This window comes from Coturnix japonica, chromosome 1 (genome assembly GCF_054131305.1).
Source record: "Coturnix japonica strain WE chromosome 1, WE-NBRP24, whole genome shotgun sequence".
Lineage (NCBI taxonomy): Eukaryota > Metazoa > Chordata > Aves > Galliformes > Phasianidae > Coturnix > Coturnix japonica.
In genome coordinates this window covers 3,884,236-3,898,236 of record NC_140663.1, presented here as the reverse complement: position 1 = coordinate 3,898,236, position 14,001 = coordinate 3,884,236, and positions in this window count along the sequence as shown.

Below are 14,001 nucleotides of genomic sequence, written 5' to 3'. Positions count from 1 at the left end.
GAATCCCACTCATGTTAACACATGCAGTTCTGAGGGGTTATTTTGACTTAGATGTGCAGATAAAAATGTAATTGTGTGAACAATGAAAAAAAAAAAGAAGAAAAAAAAAAAAAAGGCCATTTCTTATTAATTACAGAAAAACAGACTTTTATGGATCAGAACTAAAAACTAAACAGTCCTCCCTGCAATGCACTAACCAGATCTCAGCACAGCTCCTACTGCAGCAGCTGTGCATAGCGTTAGCACTAGTTTGAACTTGTTTATGTCAGGGAAGTAACGCATAAGTTAAAAACAAATCAGGCTTATGCACTTCGGCAGAACTTTTATTGACTTTGAAGGAAGTTTTATCTGCATACAGTAGGCAAGCTCAACTCAGAAGTGAAAACAATACCCTGCCAGTTCAACATATCAGCCTTTACAAAAGAGGTAGGGAGCGTTTCCCAAGCTCCTTACCACAAAAAGAGTATCACATTTGTAGAGATTAGGAACTGCTGAAGGAAGCTTCAAATCTCAGTTTGTTACGTGCTTTTCTGTTGTCTTGCTGCAAGGCAAAATACAAGGTGCACCACTGCACCAAGCTGGAGTGAAGGAAAAAGTGCAAGGGAGGTTTTACCTGAAGGACAGCTATTTGGCCCAGTCGTGGAGGGAGAGCTTCTGCCTGCTGGGCACAGCCCAAGCCAGCCATCAGGACACATCCTTGGCTCTGCCACTGACTCCCCCCCTCCAAGACTCCCCCTTCCCCCCCCCCCCAAAAAAAAAAAAAGAAAAAGAAAAAGAAATAGAAATTAGAATGATTATAGGAATTAGAAGGCAATTCATTAATGCATTAATTAACAGGCGGAGGGATGGTGGAGACAGAGCTATTCTGATTCACCCTGGCAGCCAGACAATTCTGGTCCTATCAGCACTATTGCAGGGGCTCCCCTCCCCATGAGACCCCAAAATCAGGGCAGAGGGGAGCAGTGGGGCAAGAAGAGCATCTGGTGTCAGCATCTGAACTTGCCCTTTTGCTTGGGCAGAGGGAGCTAGGAGAAGACCATGGCTCTCCCTTTCTGCAAAGAGCCCGTCCCATGAGGCCTCTTAGACTGAAATTTATTTTTGTTGCCATCTAAATGAAGGATATAGGCAATCCCGAGGCTGTTTGGACCAGGTCCAGCGTGTGCAAGCACCATGTTTTGAACAGGGTGGGAACTCTGTTTGCGTTCAGACGCAGAGGAAGCACTTTAAGCCATGTCTACAAGACGGATGCCAGGGACCTATACTGAAAGGTGCTGAGTATGCACCAGCAAATGGGATCTACAAACACTCTCTATAAATAAGTGGCAAGGAGGGGAAGGCGGGTAAGCGCCACTGAGGGAAATGAGCTATTTAAGCAAAAGGACAATGTTGGCAGGAGAACAAACTGGCCGTAAGGCTGGAAATTCAGAGATTTCTAAACATCTGAGCAGTGAAGTTCAGGAAAAGCTTTCCAGGGAGGAGGAGCTGGGGCAGAAAAAACTAATTGTAAGGCACTGACAGTAGGTTAACGGCTGTGACCTAAAAATTCGATGCTGGCAAGAGCAGAGGTGTGGTGGAGTTGAGAGTGAAGACTCTCCCTTCCAGGAATTATTGGGAAGGGCCCTGCATGGTTTGGATTTACATTCACTGCAACATCGTAAGTGTTTTCTTATAGTTTCAAGCATATTGGAAGAAGGCAGAATTTGTCCAGTCATGGTAATGCCCCTTAACCATGCCGTGTTTGTTTATTCTGATTATTATTTTTCTATCACTGCTGAAGGATGTTCCTAGGAGAGGCAACTACATTAGGCTAAATGGAAACCATGAGGAACATTGTTGTTGGAAGATGTGGTCAAACCACTTTCTTCTTTCTGAGTGCAAAGCTTGACTCTGTTCTTATTTACTATAGGATTTATGTGCTAAACCTCCCCATGTTGTGTCCTGGGCTTTGTTGTGGAAGGACAAATTTTCCTTGAAAGAGACAGGACCAGGAACATTATGCAGCAGTAATGACACCTCATTGCTCCTCTCCAGGTATCCAACAGCTTTCTGAACCCACAGGAAGCCTGAGCCTTAAAGTGAAGTGCCAGTAGTAACATTGAAGGAAGAAATAGAAACTGTAATTGTTCATTCTTTTTAATACAATTGCATAGAATCATTGCAAGGAACCATTAAAGATCATCCAGTCAAACTCCCCTTCAATGAACAGGGACACCTAGAGCTAGATCAGATTGCTCAGAGCCCCATCCAGACTGACCTTGAATGTCCCCAGGGATGGGGCATCTGCCACTTCCCTGGGCTGCCTCTCCCAGTGCCACACCACCCTATTGTTAGAAAGACTTCTTCCTTATATCTAATCTAAATCTCCCCTCTTTTAGTTTGAAACCACTTCCCCTTGTCCTGTCATAACAGACCCTGCTAAAGAGTCTGATCCCTTCTTTCTCCTAGAATCCCTTCACACTGAAAGGTCACCATCAGGTACCCCCAGAGTCTTCTTGTCTTCAGGCTGATCAGTCCCAGCTCTCAGCTTCCCTTCTCAAAGGGAAGGTGTTCCATCCCTTCGATCATTCTGTGGCCCTTCTCTGGACATGCTCCAGCAGGTCCATGAATCTCCTGTACTGTGCATTCCACATAGGGAAGCTGTATTCTGAGTGAGGTCTCACCAACACAGAGTAAAATTTCTGTACCTTAATCTGTATACTTCAACTTCAGTATTATAATCTCTGCACTATAAATATAATTTCTCAAGGGATATTTTCTTTCAGGAAGAACAGGCGTCGCAGAAAGGTAGAGACGTTCAGTATTTCATAAACAAACTGTTAGGAGAAACCTTCTAGATGAAAACTGTATCCCTTTCCCTTGAATTAAGAGGCAAAAGGTAGAGCTGCTAATCATCCCAGTGGAAGCCAACAGCTGCCGTCACAAAGCAACCTTCCATAATAGCTAGAGCCTCATCACTTGTGCCTTTGTATAGAAGACGAAACAGCAAGAGTTGTAATTCATTTTACACCTCAGTGCCACACATGCTGGTTTCTTCTGGGGCTGCTCTCCCTTCAATGAAAGCTGTTCAGCAGTAATAATTCCCACTGGCTTTCCAGTTGAGACTGAAATGACTCCATTGGTGATGGTACACTGCCCTGCACATGGAGCCTAGCAATGTGAAATTGCTGTGCATTGCCTCCCCCTCCCAGACACATTTATAATGCTTATTATGACAGCCAGCTGCTAGGGCTGCTGTAAGGAACACTGTTGGTGTCTCTCTTGAATTGTCTTGGCTTGAGTTTCCTACTCAGGCACCCAAGGGCAACGTTATGAGGTTCAGTTATATTCAGTCATTATTATTATTGTTATTATTATTATTATTATTCATTACTAATATTAATTATGCAGCATGTGGTAGTGCCTGGGAGCCCCAAACCATGGCCTAGAACCGCAGTTCACTCAGCCCTTTACATGTACTGAACAAAAAGACATTCCCTACCCTAGAAAGCACATATGACTGTAGTGGAATAATGGGGAGAGCTTACTTGCTATCTAGAGGCCAAATTCACCAGAGTATGAAAGAATGTGTCTCCTTTTAAGCACATATTTGCCCTATGGAACACAGCTATGTAAGATAAGGCAGAATTCATCCCCTCAAAAGAATAAGGCTGTCATAAAGATCAAGCATGGATGTGGCAGTTGTCTGTCTTTCTCATTCTGTTAGTGGCTTTAGTTGGTGCAGAGCTAAGTTTGTTTTCCAAATAAGATGTTTTCTCATTAGCACTGCTGAAAACAGCTGTTTTCCATGTCCTGCTGCCCAATGGTAGTATGAGTCTCATGGCACCTCCCAGGAGAAATGCTTTAAAGTCACATTGTGCAAAGAGCTAGAAGATGTTTAAGAGATTTATTTTACTTTGAAAAATGTAAATGTCATGATTTCATGATTTGGCGAGGACTTGAGATCAAGTTTTGGGTGCTTAGAGTTGAGTATGCAACATCTTGTTTTATAGTGAGAAGAAAGTCACAGAGTAGTTTTCATATTACTTAAAAAAAAAAAAAAAAAAAAAAAAAAAAAGTCAGGTGTATAATTAGTGTGAATTAATGTATTTTGTTATTTGCTTAGGATTTACTCTATAACAATGACCAAATACACATTTTACATGTAGCATTGCACAATATGGTGTGACAGCCACAACTAGCCCAAAGAATTCTGCCTTCCCCTGCAGCACAGCCTGCTGAGCTATTTCATTTCTCTTTGCCTTAACTTCCATCTCTATGAAAAGGGAATTCATATAATTTATTGAATTTCTTTTGTAAATTGTTTTAAGTTCTGCTGAGCATGATGGTTTAAATGAATGCATTTTGACACAGGGATGGATAGAAAATAGTACTCGCTACAGCTTGTTCTCATGTGCCTGCAGTGCTGAAGCTTGTCCTGCAGTATAACAACCTGACACTTTAAAATCTACTTCAAATATTAATTTAATTATTACTTTATAATGAAAGCACGAGTCATTTCAAGTCAGAGGACGTCTGCCTCAAGGCCTAGGGAAGCTTTCAGCCCTAAAGACTGAGGTTCAGTTGGCATCTCTAAGTGAAGGAAGAACATTTCTACATCTTGGTTTAAAGATTATTTGTCTTTCTGATTCTCCATGTGTAATTAAGCACATTTTAATGTACATATTACGCTTTTCTGCTTCTTTTGAAAACTTTTTGATAACTGATGATTAACAATATGGTTCAAATTTTCTGATTCTTCAGAAATCAATACAATCCCCATTCTAAAAACAGCCTTGGAGATGTATGCCAAGTTTTGGGAGTCATGCAGTCCATTGCTTCTGTTGTTATCACTCACATGATTAAAATAATAGAATCATAGAATGGCCTGGGTTGAAAAGGACCTTAATGATCATCCAGTTTCATGCCCCCTGCTATGTGTAGTCTCCAACCACCAGACCAGGCTTCCCAGAGCCACATCCAGCCTGGCCTTGAAAATTTGATATCAGCTCATAGCCTGGAAAAAGAAAGGTCATCTACTAAAAAAGCTGAAAACAGTCACCTAGACTGTGGGGGGACTTCCAGGTATGTAGGTGAGAGCATTTTACACTTCCCATAAAGACACAGAGTAATCACCTTCAACAAAAGAAAAAACAAAAATGAACAGCTCTTTGAACTTAGAATTGTGTCTATTTTCCTTCCCTTTCAGTGGATGAATGTGCTTGAGAGTGAAAGGCAATTTCAGCCTAAGACCCTTTTCTTTTCTTTTTCAGTTCCATCAAGTAATAAACACCTTTGGCTAAAGGAATAATTAGCAAGTAATCACGGATGGGAGAGGGTATCCACATGCCTTATGGGGGAAATGATATATCAGGTTGAGCATATGTTAAAATTATAATAACATTAACTTAATACACCATTCTTTTTCATTTTAGTTTGATTTTTTTTTCATCCAGAACACTAGTCTGGGGCCCAATACTACTCAAAGTTCATGTGTAACTAGGGAAAATCATTTCTCCATGTAGCCAATGGAGGAAGAAAAGCTTGTCATAGAGATGAATCAAATCACAGAATCATCAGTTTATAGAATATGTTGGAAGAGAATCACAAGGATCATCAAGTCCAACTCCTCTCTGCATATTGGACCACACAAACATCAAGATTTATTTTTGAGAGCTTTGTCTAAACACTTATTGAACTCCAAATTTAGTGACTAAAAAAAAGAAAAAAACCACACAAAGCATGGTAGGAAGAGGAGATTTGCTTTTGTTCCCAGTCCCACTGTCATAAATCAATACCTTGCCTGTTGAGTACCACTACATCTGAAGATTCACTCTTCTTCTGATAAATTCATCATTTTGGCAGTAATAAGAGTCCAAGTTTCTCTCCTTGCAGACATTAACTTCCAGGGTAATGGGAGTTCTTGGATAGTCTTAGATGTCTAGTGCAAAATATCCCAGCTAGTAAAGGTGTTGGTGTATTAGCGCACCCCAGTTCTGTCCATAATCATTCATTGTAGCTGCCTCACACTGGGCTGTTGATAATAGCAAAATTAATGTAGAAGGTCTTGATTCTACTTTACAGATTTCCAGAGTGAACGCCCTTTTTAAAGCAAAAATGCAAGCCTATGCAGTGGAGAACTGATACACTACCAAAATTTAAGAGTCTGATTTTCCTAGACTACATACCTTGCATCTAACTAGCTGAGAGAAATTTCTTCAAAAATACCTTTAAATTAAACCACCCCAGAGAAAGTTACTTTTTTTTCAATGTTTACAGAGTCTTAGGAGACCAAATAGGTAACTTAAGTAGCTTAGCTTAGTTCTGAGAATTATGAGGCTCTATGGAGGAGAAGCATGTGTTTGAAGGAAAAGTCCTCTCACATTCAAAGAACTATTCCAAGCCACATCTGGAAGCTGTCTTATACCTCCAAAAGGATTCAAAACATCTCTGATGCTCGAAAGTATCTGTTTTTCTAATTCTGCCATCTGAGATTCTTCTAATCTAACATGTAGATACACACCAAAATTGAAAGTCCATATAAAAAGGAAAAAAAAAAAAATACAAGGAATGCACTGAAACCAAACCACAGAAACCTCAAAGAGAGAACTAATAGCTATGGCATCACCTGAATTCCAGTTGCATCTCATTAGAGCTTTTCGACACAGGGACATGCAGGTGAGCGAAGGCAACTCTACTAACTGCAAGTGTGAAGTCAGTGCCTGTAAATTATAGCACGTGTGCATGTTCTCATTTAGGATTAAAATGCCTTTAGTGCTTAATCCTCAGAGGAGGATTAAGCTACAGCAGTGTAAGGCCACTTTATTCTTGAATGAGAGTATCCCTACAAATACTTAAAGGTCTTTAGCTGGCGCACATTGACTTCACACCTTTGCTTATTCAATCCTCCTGAGAGACCCTCCAAACACATGGTCTGGGAACACTTGGCTACCAAGGGGCAAGCAAGGGGAAAACAAAGTTGCCACTGATGGAGGAAGCAGTGTTTGGGACCATGTTGAAGCCAGTCCTGGAGTCCTTATGGAAAAAGCCTGGATATAGGAAAGAATTTCTCCTAAAATGGTCACGTGTGCCCCAGTGGCAACATACACCCAACCACTTGCTCATGTAATGAAGCATGCTGGTCTTTGTACACTCCAGAGTGATTCCTCCACTGCTCTCCAATGAAATTTAAGTGACTGTTCTGACTTTTCTGTCCAGATATACAACATCTTACTCACAAGAAGGTCTATGAAAATTTGACCTTTAGTCTTTCCTATCTTGCTTCTCTTTGGTTCCACTTCATTCTGAAGGGAAAAAAAAAAAAAAAAGAAAAAAAAAAAAGGTGCCTAATTTTTTATGCATTACAGATATGAAACAGTTTGGGGTAAAAGTAGGGCAAGTTTTTTATGAGATGGAGTAGGTGAGATAGTTGACAGGCACAATAAGGGACTGAATGTGATGAGCCATAAGTCCCCTTCTAGTCCTCCGCACTTAACCTTGTAGGAATGGTATGTACACTGAAAGTACATGGTTGAGTTTGGCTCATGAAGAACATGACTGTCAAGGCCCTCTCACTCAGTGATAAGAACAGTCTGTATTTCTCCCGTTTCTGTGGCAATCCACAGCAGTGAGGGACAGCATGTACCTTGGCCAAAACATAAGCATCCTTCCTTATTTTGCAGGTGGAGAAACCAAGGCAGAAAGCAAGGAGAAAGGTCAGGATGAAAGAGTTATAAAAATCTGCAATAAGGCTGGGAGAAAAGATTATTTTTCTTATTTTTCTGTGTCCACTGCTGAACTGCCCCATTCCTTTCACACAAACATTTTTGCCAGGCTGATTTCCAGCTCCCCAGTGTGGGTCTGCCTGAAAATCAGCATGATCCATCCCACCTTTGCAAAAGCAAACAAGGAAATTAACTGTGAGAAGGGAAGGACACCATGGCATAATGAAGGGGGGTAACGGCTGCAACCACACCAGAAACTGCAAGACAGTTCTCTGTGGTCAGAGCTGGTCACAGCCAGGAAGGTTTATGCCACTTGCTGTGCATTGATGCTCAACTCACCCTGGCCACAGCAGGTTTGGAAGCCTCAGTGTCGGCGCAGGGCAAACTGGGACATCACCCAGATCAAATGCATGCTGATCTCCTTTCCTTCACTGCAAAGCAACCACAGCTACGTCCTTCAGCTGTACTGAACAAGATTTCGGTTTCACCACATGCACCCAGTGCTGCAGGAGAATGGCAGATAAACCTTCCTGCCTGGGCAAAAGATTTCTTCTGCTGAGCGCTGTCTGCGTTGCCTTTGTGCCTGTGTCATGAGCAGGAACCTTTGCTGCAACAGAAGGCTTTGCTGTAAGAAAGGTGGCAGTCTCATCTTGGTTACCTTCCACAAGTCTGGTTTTGCCTCCTTGATAAAAAGATGGTCATTGGCACAGAAAGGAACAAGATCTTTTCTCTGTACCTGATGGTGGCAGAGGCATGAAGAGATGCTGCTGGGAATTAGAATCATAGAATCATTTTAATTGGAAGGAACAATTAAAATTCACTTAGTCTAACTCCTCTGAACAGGGACACCTACAGCTAGATTAGCCTGACTTTGAATGTCTCCAGGGGTGGGACATCCACTACCTCAATATATAAATATATATACATACATATATTTCTTTCCATTTAGTACAGTACAATCAGAAACAATACCGGGATAAAAAAACTTGGGTCTGGAAATCATAGAGATTTGTAGAACTTCTTGCCAGCATGGCCATCATCACCAGGATCTCCTGCTGGTGTAGAAGGAAGCTGAATGTCCTGTGCTGCCAACTCAGGCAGCATTTCCAGGTTTAATGATGAAGGAAACCAGAGTCTACATACCCTTGCAGCTGAGAGCTTGTGCTGTACATAACTCACCCTTGGTTCTCCGGGGGCAGCAGCAAGGTACAAATGGACTGTGCTTGTGCCAAGAATGTCCCAAGCAACATCTAGTAAAAGCAATTGAAAAGATTGCAGTGACTTTCTGGAATGATCCATTACCATTTTTATGGTGAAATGTAGGTGTGACAGGTTCCAAACCATCTCCTCTCACCTCCTTAGTGTGTGAGAAGCCATAACACCTGTGGACACCACATGTGGCACCAGGCTCCCTCTGCCAAGAGACATGAAACTGTGTTGACTGAAATACGAAAGTAACTGCACCTTGAGCGGATCTGGGTTAAAACAGGGAAACTGCATCTTTCAGGTTTCTTTCATTGAGAATATTTACCACAGGGGTAGAGAGGAACATGTGTGGAAGTTCACAGCCTCCTACTGAGCTTTATCCAGTCAAGAAATTAGCTATACTGGCTGTTTAATGTCAAGCACCCCATGCTCTGGAGAGCAGTGGTGAGGTGAAGAAAGGAGAGAAGCTGAGGTCTCTGTGTGCTTCATTTAGTTAAAAACAAGTTACCGGATCAACTTGAGAATAACAGACTGAGAAGCATATGTATTTTGGCTTGAGATGTGAAAGTTGTACCAAAAGGTCTAATGGTCAGCTTTAAGAGCCAGCACCTGAGATTTTGCCTCTTCTGAGGACAGCAGATGAGAAAGATGGCAGAAATCTGAGGACTGGACCCACTTTTTGAGATGCTGAGTGCTTGGGTGGGTGCTTCGCCTAGGCTGAAGAAAATGAAAAGGGGGAGAGTGAGGGTGAGTGGGCAGAGAGGAGGAGAGCTCAAATAAGCAAAAATCCCATTTTGTTACCTTTCAGTTTCCTTGCAATTAACGCTCCTAATTGAAACCAGTTTTACCCAAGGTTTACTGTGGTGGTTGTTTTCTTTCTCTGCTGTTAAATGCAGGTGTTCCACATAGCAGGATGTTGGCAAGAAGGGGTAAATTTCCAAAGCTCTGCCTGTACCATTCATAAATTAATGCCTGAAGAAATCACTGCTGTTTCAAGCCCAGCTGTGTAAAGGAGGGTGTCTGGGAGAGGAGAATGGAGAAGAGAGTAAGAAGGGATGGGGTAACGATATTTGTCACTATCGATGGATGGAGGCCCTGTGGTGAAGGTATCAGGAAAGAAAGTTGAGTAGCATCTACCCACACAGCAGCATGGTACAGTGTTGGCCTGATCCTGCATCAGAGAAGAAAAGAGGATATTTCTGCTGGTTTTCTGCTGGGGGGAATTGTTAAACTCAGTCATTTTGCATTTGAACTCTGAAGAGCAGAGCTGGAGCAGATGAAGGAAGACCTCCAGCCTGGAAGTAGGCTGCAACACTGTGCACATCACTGTGCTGAAGTGGAGTGAGTGAAACGTGAACCAACACAGTATTAAAACTGTAGTGTACCTACAGAGCCATGGGTGTGCACATGATGCTTTGCAGACAAAGAAAATTCTGAAAGCAAGAAATACATATTTCACTCTAAATAAAATACTATCTTCAAAATCTATGCTTACAGAGGGAAAAGCTCTTGGTTTGCAGATGAACTTAACTCTCACTGCAAATTCTTTTCCATCATCATCCTTGATATCTGAAATACATATTAGTAGTGCTGAGGAATGGAGGAAATGAACATATATTTACAGACTGCAAACCTCGTAAACCCCTTAAACAGTTACAGGGGATTACATAGTGAGTGAGAGAGAACAGCCATTCCCTGCTCAGGACGCAGCAGTGATTTTGGACATTAGCATAGGGGAGGGTGAACCTAGGTTCATGTAACCTCCTCCAGTTTTGACATTGTTTACTCCAGGAAGGAGATAAGAGAAAAAAATATATCTCTTAAGCTTGTGTAGCAGCTTTGGAGCACAAACACAACATATGGGGAGCTCAATGCCAGTACATCACACCTGCAGATGCATAAGGACTCTGGGCTAGAGATGCAAAACTCCTAGTGCAGAAGTCAGTTCAGTGCTCAGGACTCTATCCTGTTCTGCAGCTTGCATTTCTCTGCAGACCTCTGGCCTAGAGGAAACATCACTTCTTCAGGCTTAGGTGGCAATGCTGCAAAGCCTGGGTTCAGACCTCATCTCTGACAAATGGACAGCTGCAGCTGTCAGCCAGAGGATCCAAGCACCAGATGGAGAAAGCAACAGAAAAAAAATATATATATAAAAATAAAATTAAAAAAGCTTTTGTTAGGAAATAGGTCGGTGAGCTTTGGTTTTCAACCACAAGGGCAATCATTTTCCTATCGCATCACAGCTCTCTGCCCTGCACCAGCTCCAGCAGTTACTTGCAGACAGGGGCAGCCCTGATTACCTATGACAACCTGAGCACTAAATTATTCAGCAATGCACAACCCCATCTTGTTATGTACAAATTACCCTCTGCTCGATTAAGTAGTCTCTTTCAGTTGCATGCTTGGAGGCCAGCTAGTGTGATAAAGACGTGTTTATATTGCACACTATTAAGCTGTGTATCAGTCAGGTGCTGTTTTCAGAGGAGCTGAGCGATGTCACAGGGTTAACCACCAACGGAAGCTGAAGCTTCAACAGCCTTTATTAACCCAGCAAGTTCTCCTAACCACATTCTTCCTAGTTGCAGAAGAGGCATCTTCTTTCATGAGACTCCTATTGGGCTGTGGAGGTGATATTTACCAAATAAAAACTGTTGCTGCACCTGTGTACTTCTTGTGTGGCTTTCACCACCTTCTGGGTTAACCCGCTCTTCTCAGAGGCAGTTTTAGGGAACATCCTGCCTTTCATCTGGTTTTGTAAGCAGGCAGATTTGTGCAAAGCCCTCCTTGTGGCACCATGGCTCACTTCCCTGGTGACACAGAGAATACAGGATTGCCTCCAGATCTGCGACATGGCAAGGCATACACACACGAGAGAGGCCTTGGCTGGGTTTAATATTTCCCTTGGATTACAGTCCCATGTAGGCCTGTGCAACAGGATCTTATAAACAGGAAGGGGAGCAACTTCTCACATAATCTGATAGTGACAGGACTAGGGGGAATAAATTTTAAACTAAAAGTGGTGACATTTACTTTAGATGTTAGGAGGAAGTATTTTCCTCGGGTGGTGAGGTACTGGCACAGGCTACACAGAGAAGCTGTACGTGTCCCATCTCTGGAGATGTTCAAGGTTGGGTTGGATTAGGCCCTGGGGAGCCTGAGCTGGTGAGTGACAACCCTGTCCATTGCAGGGGGCAAGGAACTGGGTGGTCTTTAATGTCCTTTCCAGTCTAAGCCATTCTATAGTTCTATGATGATTCTGTTAGGTGCATGTGAAGATGGGGAGGTAAGGGATGTGTGGGGTTCCAAGGAAGGAGAGTCTTGCAAGCACTATCCAAATGCAAGAAGGTGTTCATTAAATAACTTTGTGATTCCATATGTTTTCTTAGTAGCAGAATCCAACCTTGTCTGCATCCAGATTCCCTATTCCTACTTTGTTTCTGGTTTTGGGAAGAGGGGTGTGGTTCTATCTGTATCACAGCAGGGTGTCAGATCTCTTATGAAGGATGTGTCTTTCCAGGTGCTATGTTCCATTTAGAGTAAAGCCCTGCAGCCTCTCTCACTGCTGTGATTCCTCCCAAGCCTACTGCTTCCTGCACACCAGACCAGCCCTACAAGCATCATCTGGCAGGGGAAAATGCACAGCAGGACAGGAGCTGCAACACTAGTCTCCAGAGACAAGAGTGACAGGTCTTTGTTGATAGCTCTCCCAGATCCAATGAACAGCTAGAAAAATTCATAGAATAAAATACCCCAAGGGCTACTGAATACAAAGGCAACTTCTCTGGCTCAGGAAGTCTTGAAAATGCAAATTGCTGACACCTGGGAGAGTGTTTCAGGAAGTATCACTAGATGATTATTCTCAACTTTCTTTCCAAGGTATCTATTGTTTGCCACTGTTAGCCATAACACACTCCTCCTCCCCTAAGTACCCATTCTTCTCAGCTACAGGAAGCATGACATATTGCAGGTCTTGTGTTCAATGTATGAGGCCCAATAGGTCTGACCTGAGTTCCTTTCTGGTCTAAAAATAGCCAGCCCAGCTCAATACTGGCTTACAATTCCAAACAGAAAGTCTTTGAGATGATGGTGATGATGTCGAATATTAAAAATGAGGGACTCCAGCTCTGCAGACTCTGAGACTGCCCTAAAATAAGAAAAACTGAGGTTTTCCCAAAGAGCAATTTTGTGTTCTCTTTTTTATTTGCTTTCTGATTAGAGCAGTGAGCTCATCTTCAGCATTCAGAGATGAACAGGGGCTTCTTTAAAAAATCATAGAAAGGATCATAGAAGATGATACTCATATGACATTCAGGGAATTCATTGATCTGAGAAGTGCAGAATGCTTGTATTGGCAGGAGCATCAGTGAGGAAAAGGGCAGCCTGGATTGCTCTCCCAGGATAGCCTTATCCACTCCTTGAGGCCACCAAGAGCAAACAAAGGCAAAAGTGTTTCTTTCAAGTAGTTCTTCTGTTTTCCCATTGGGAGTAACGTAATCTGGACGGATACTGCAGCAAGAGAGACCAGGACTCTTAAATCAGTTTATATTTCTTTTTCTCCTTCACCTGGACTAATTAGTCCCAGTTGAGGCTAGTTACATTCCCCTAGTTATAGAAGGTGCTTCATAGGAAATCCCATGACAAAATCCTTCTGTCCAGAACAGCATTCAGGTCCCTTACCACAAGCAGATCCTGTCTCTCTCCATCATGTTCTACCTCCTCCATCTTCCCATTCTGGTAGTGCCTGCACCAGGATCTCCCAACCTTTAGATACTCCATGAGCAAATGCCTAAACATTCAGCAAAAAGAAAGTCCTCTGAACAAAAGGTAAATAAGCAAAGGTCTTATTACCATAGTCTACCCCAAATTGTATGGAGCCTATAAGTTTCATCATTTCTGTCATTATGTCATTGAGAATTGTGTCTTGTGGGGTTCTTTTTAACATGAACTTCAGAGAAAGTGTTTCACTGCTTTGGGAGGCAGAGGGTGCTACAAATTATTGGATAAAAATAAATAAATAAATAGATAGATAGATAAATAGAAACAGGCCCAGATGTTGTTCCTCAGAGTCCCTGAGGGTAGATGTTACCCAAGCAAG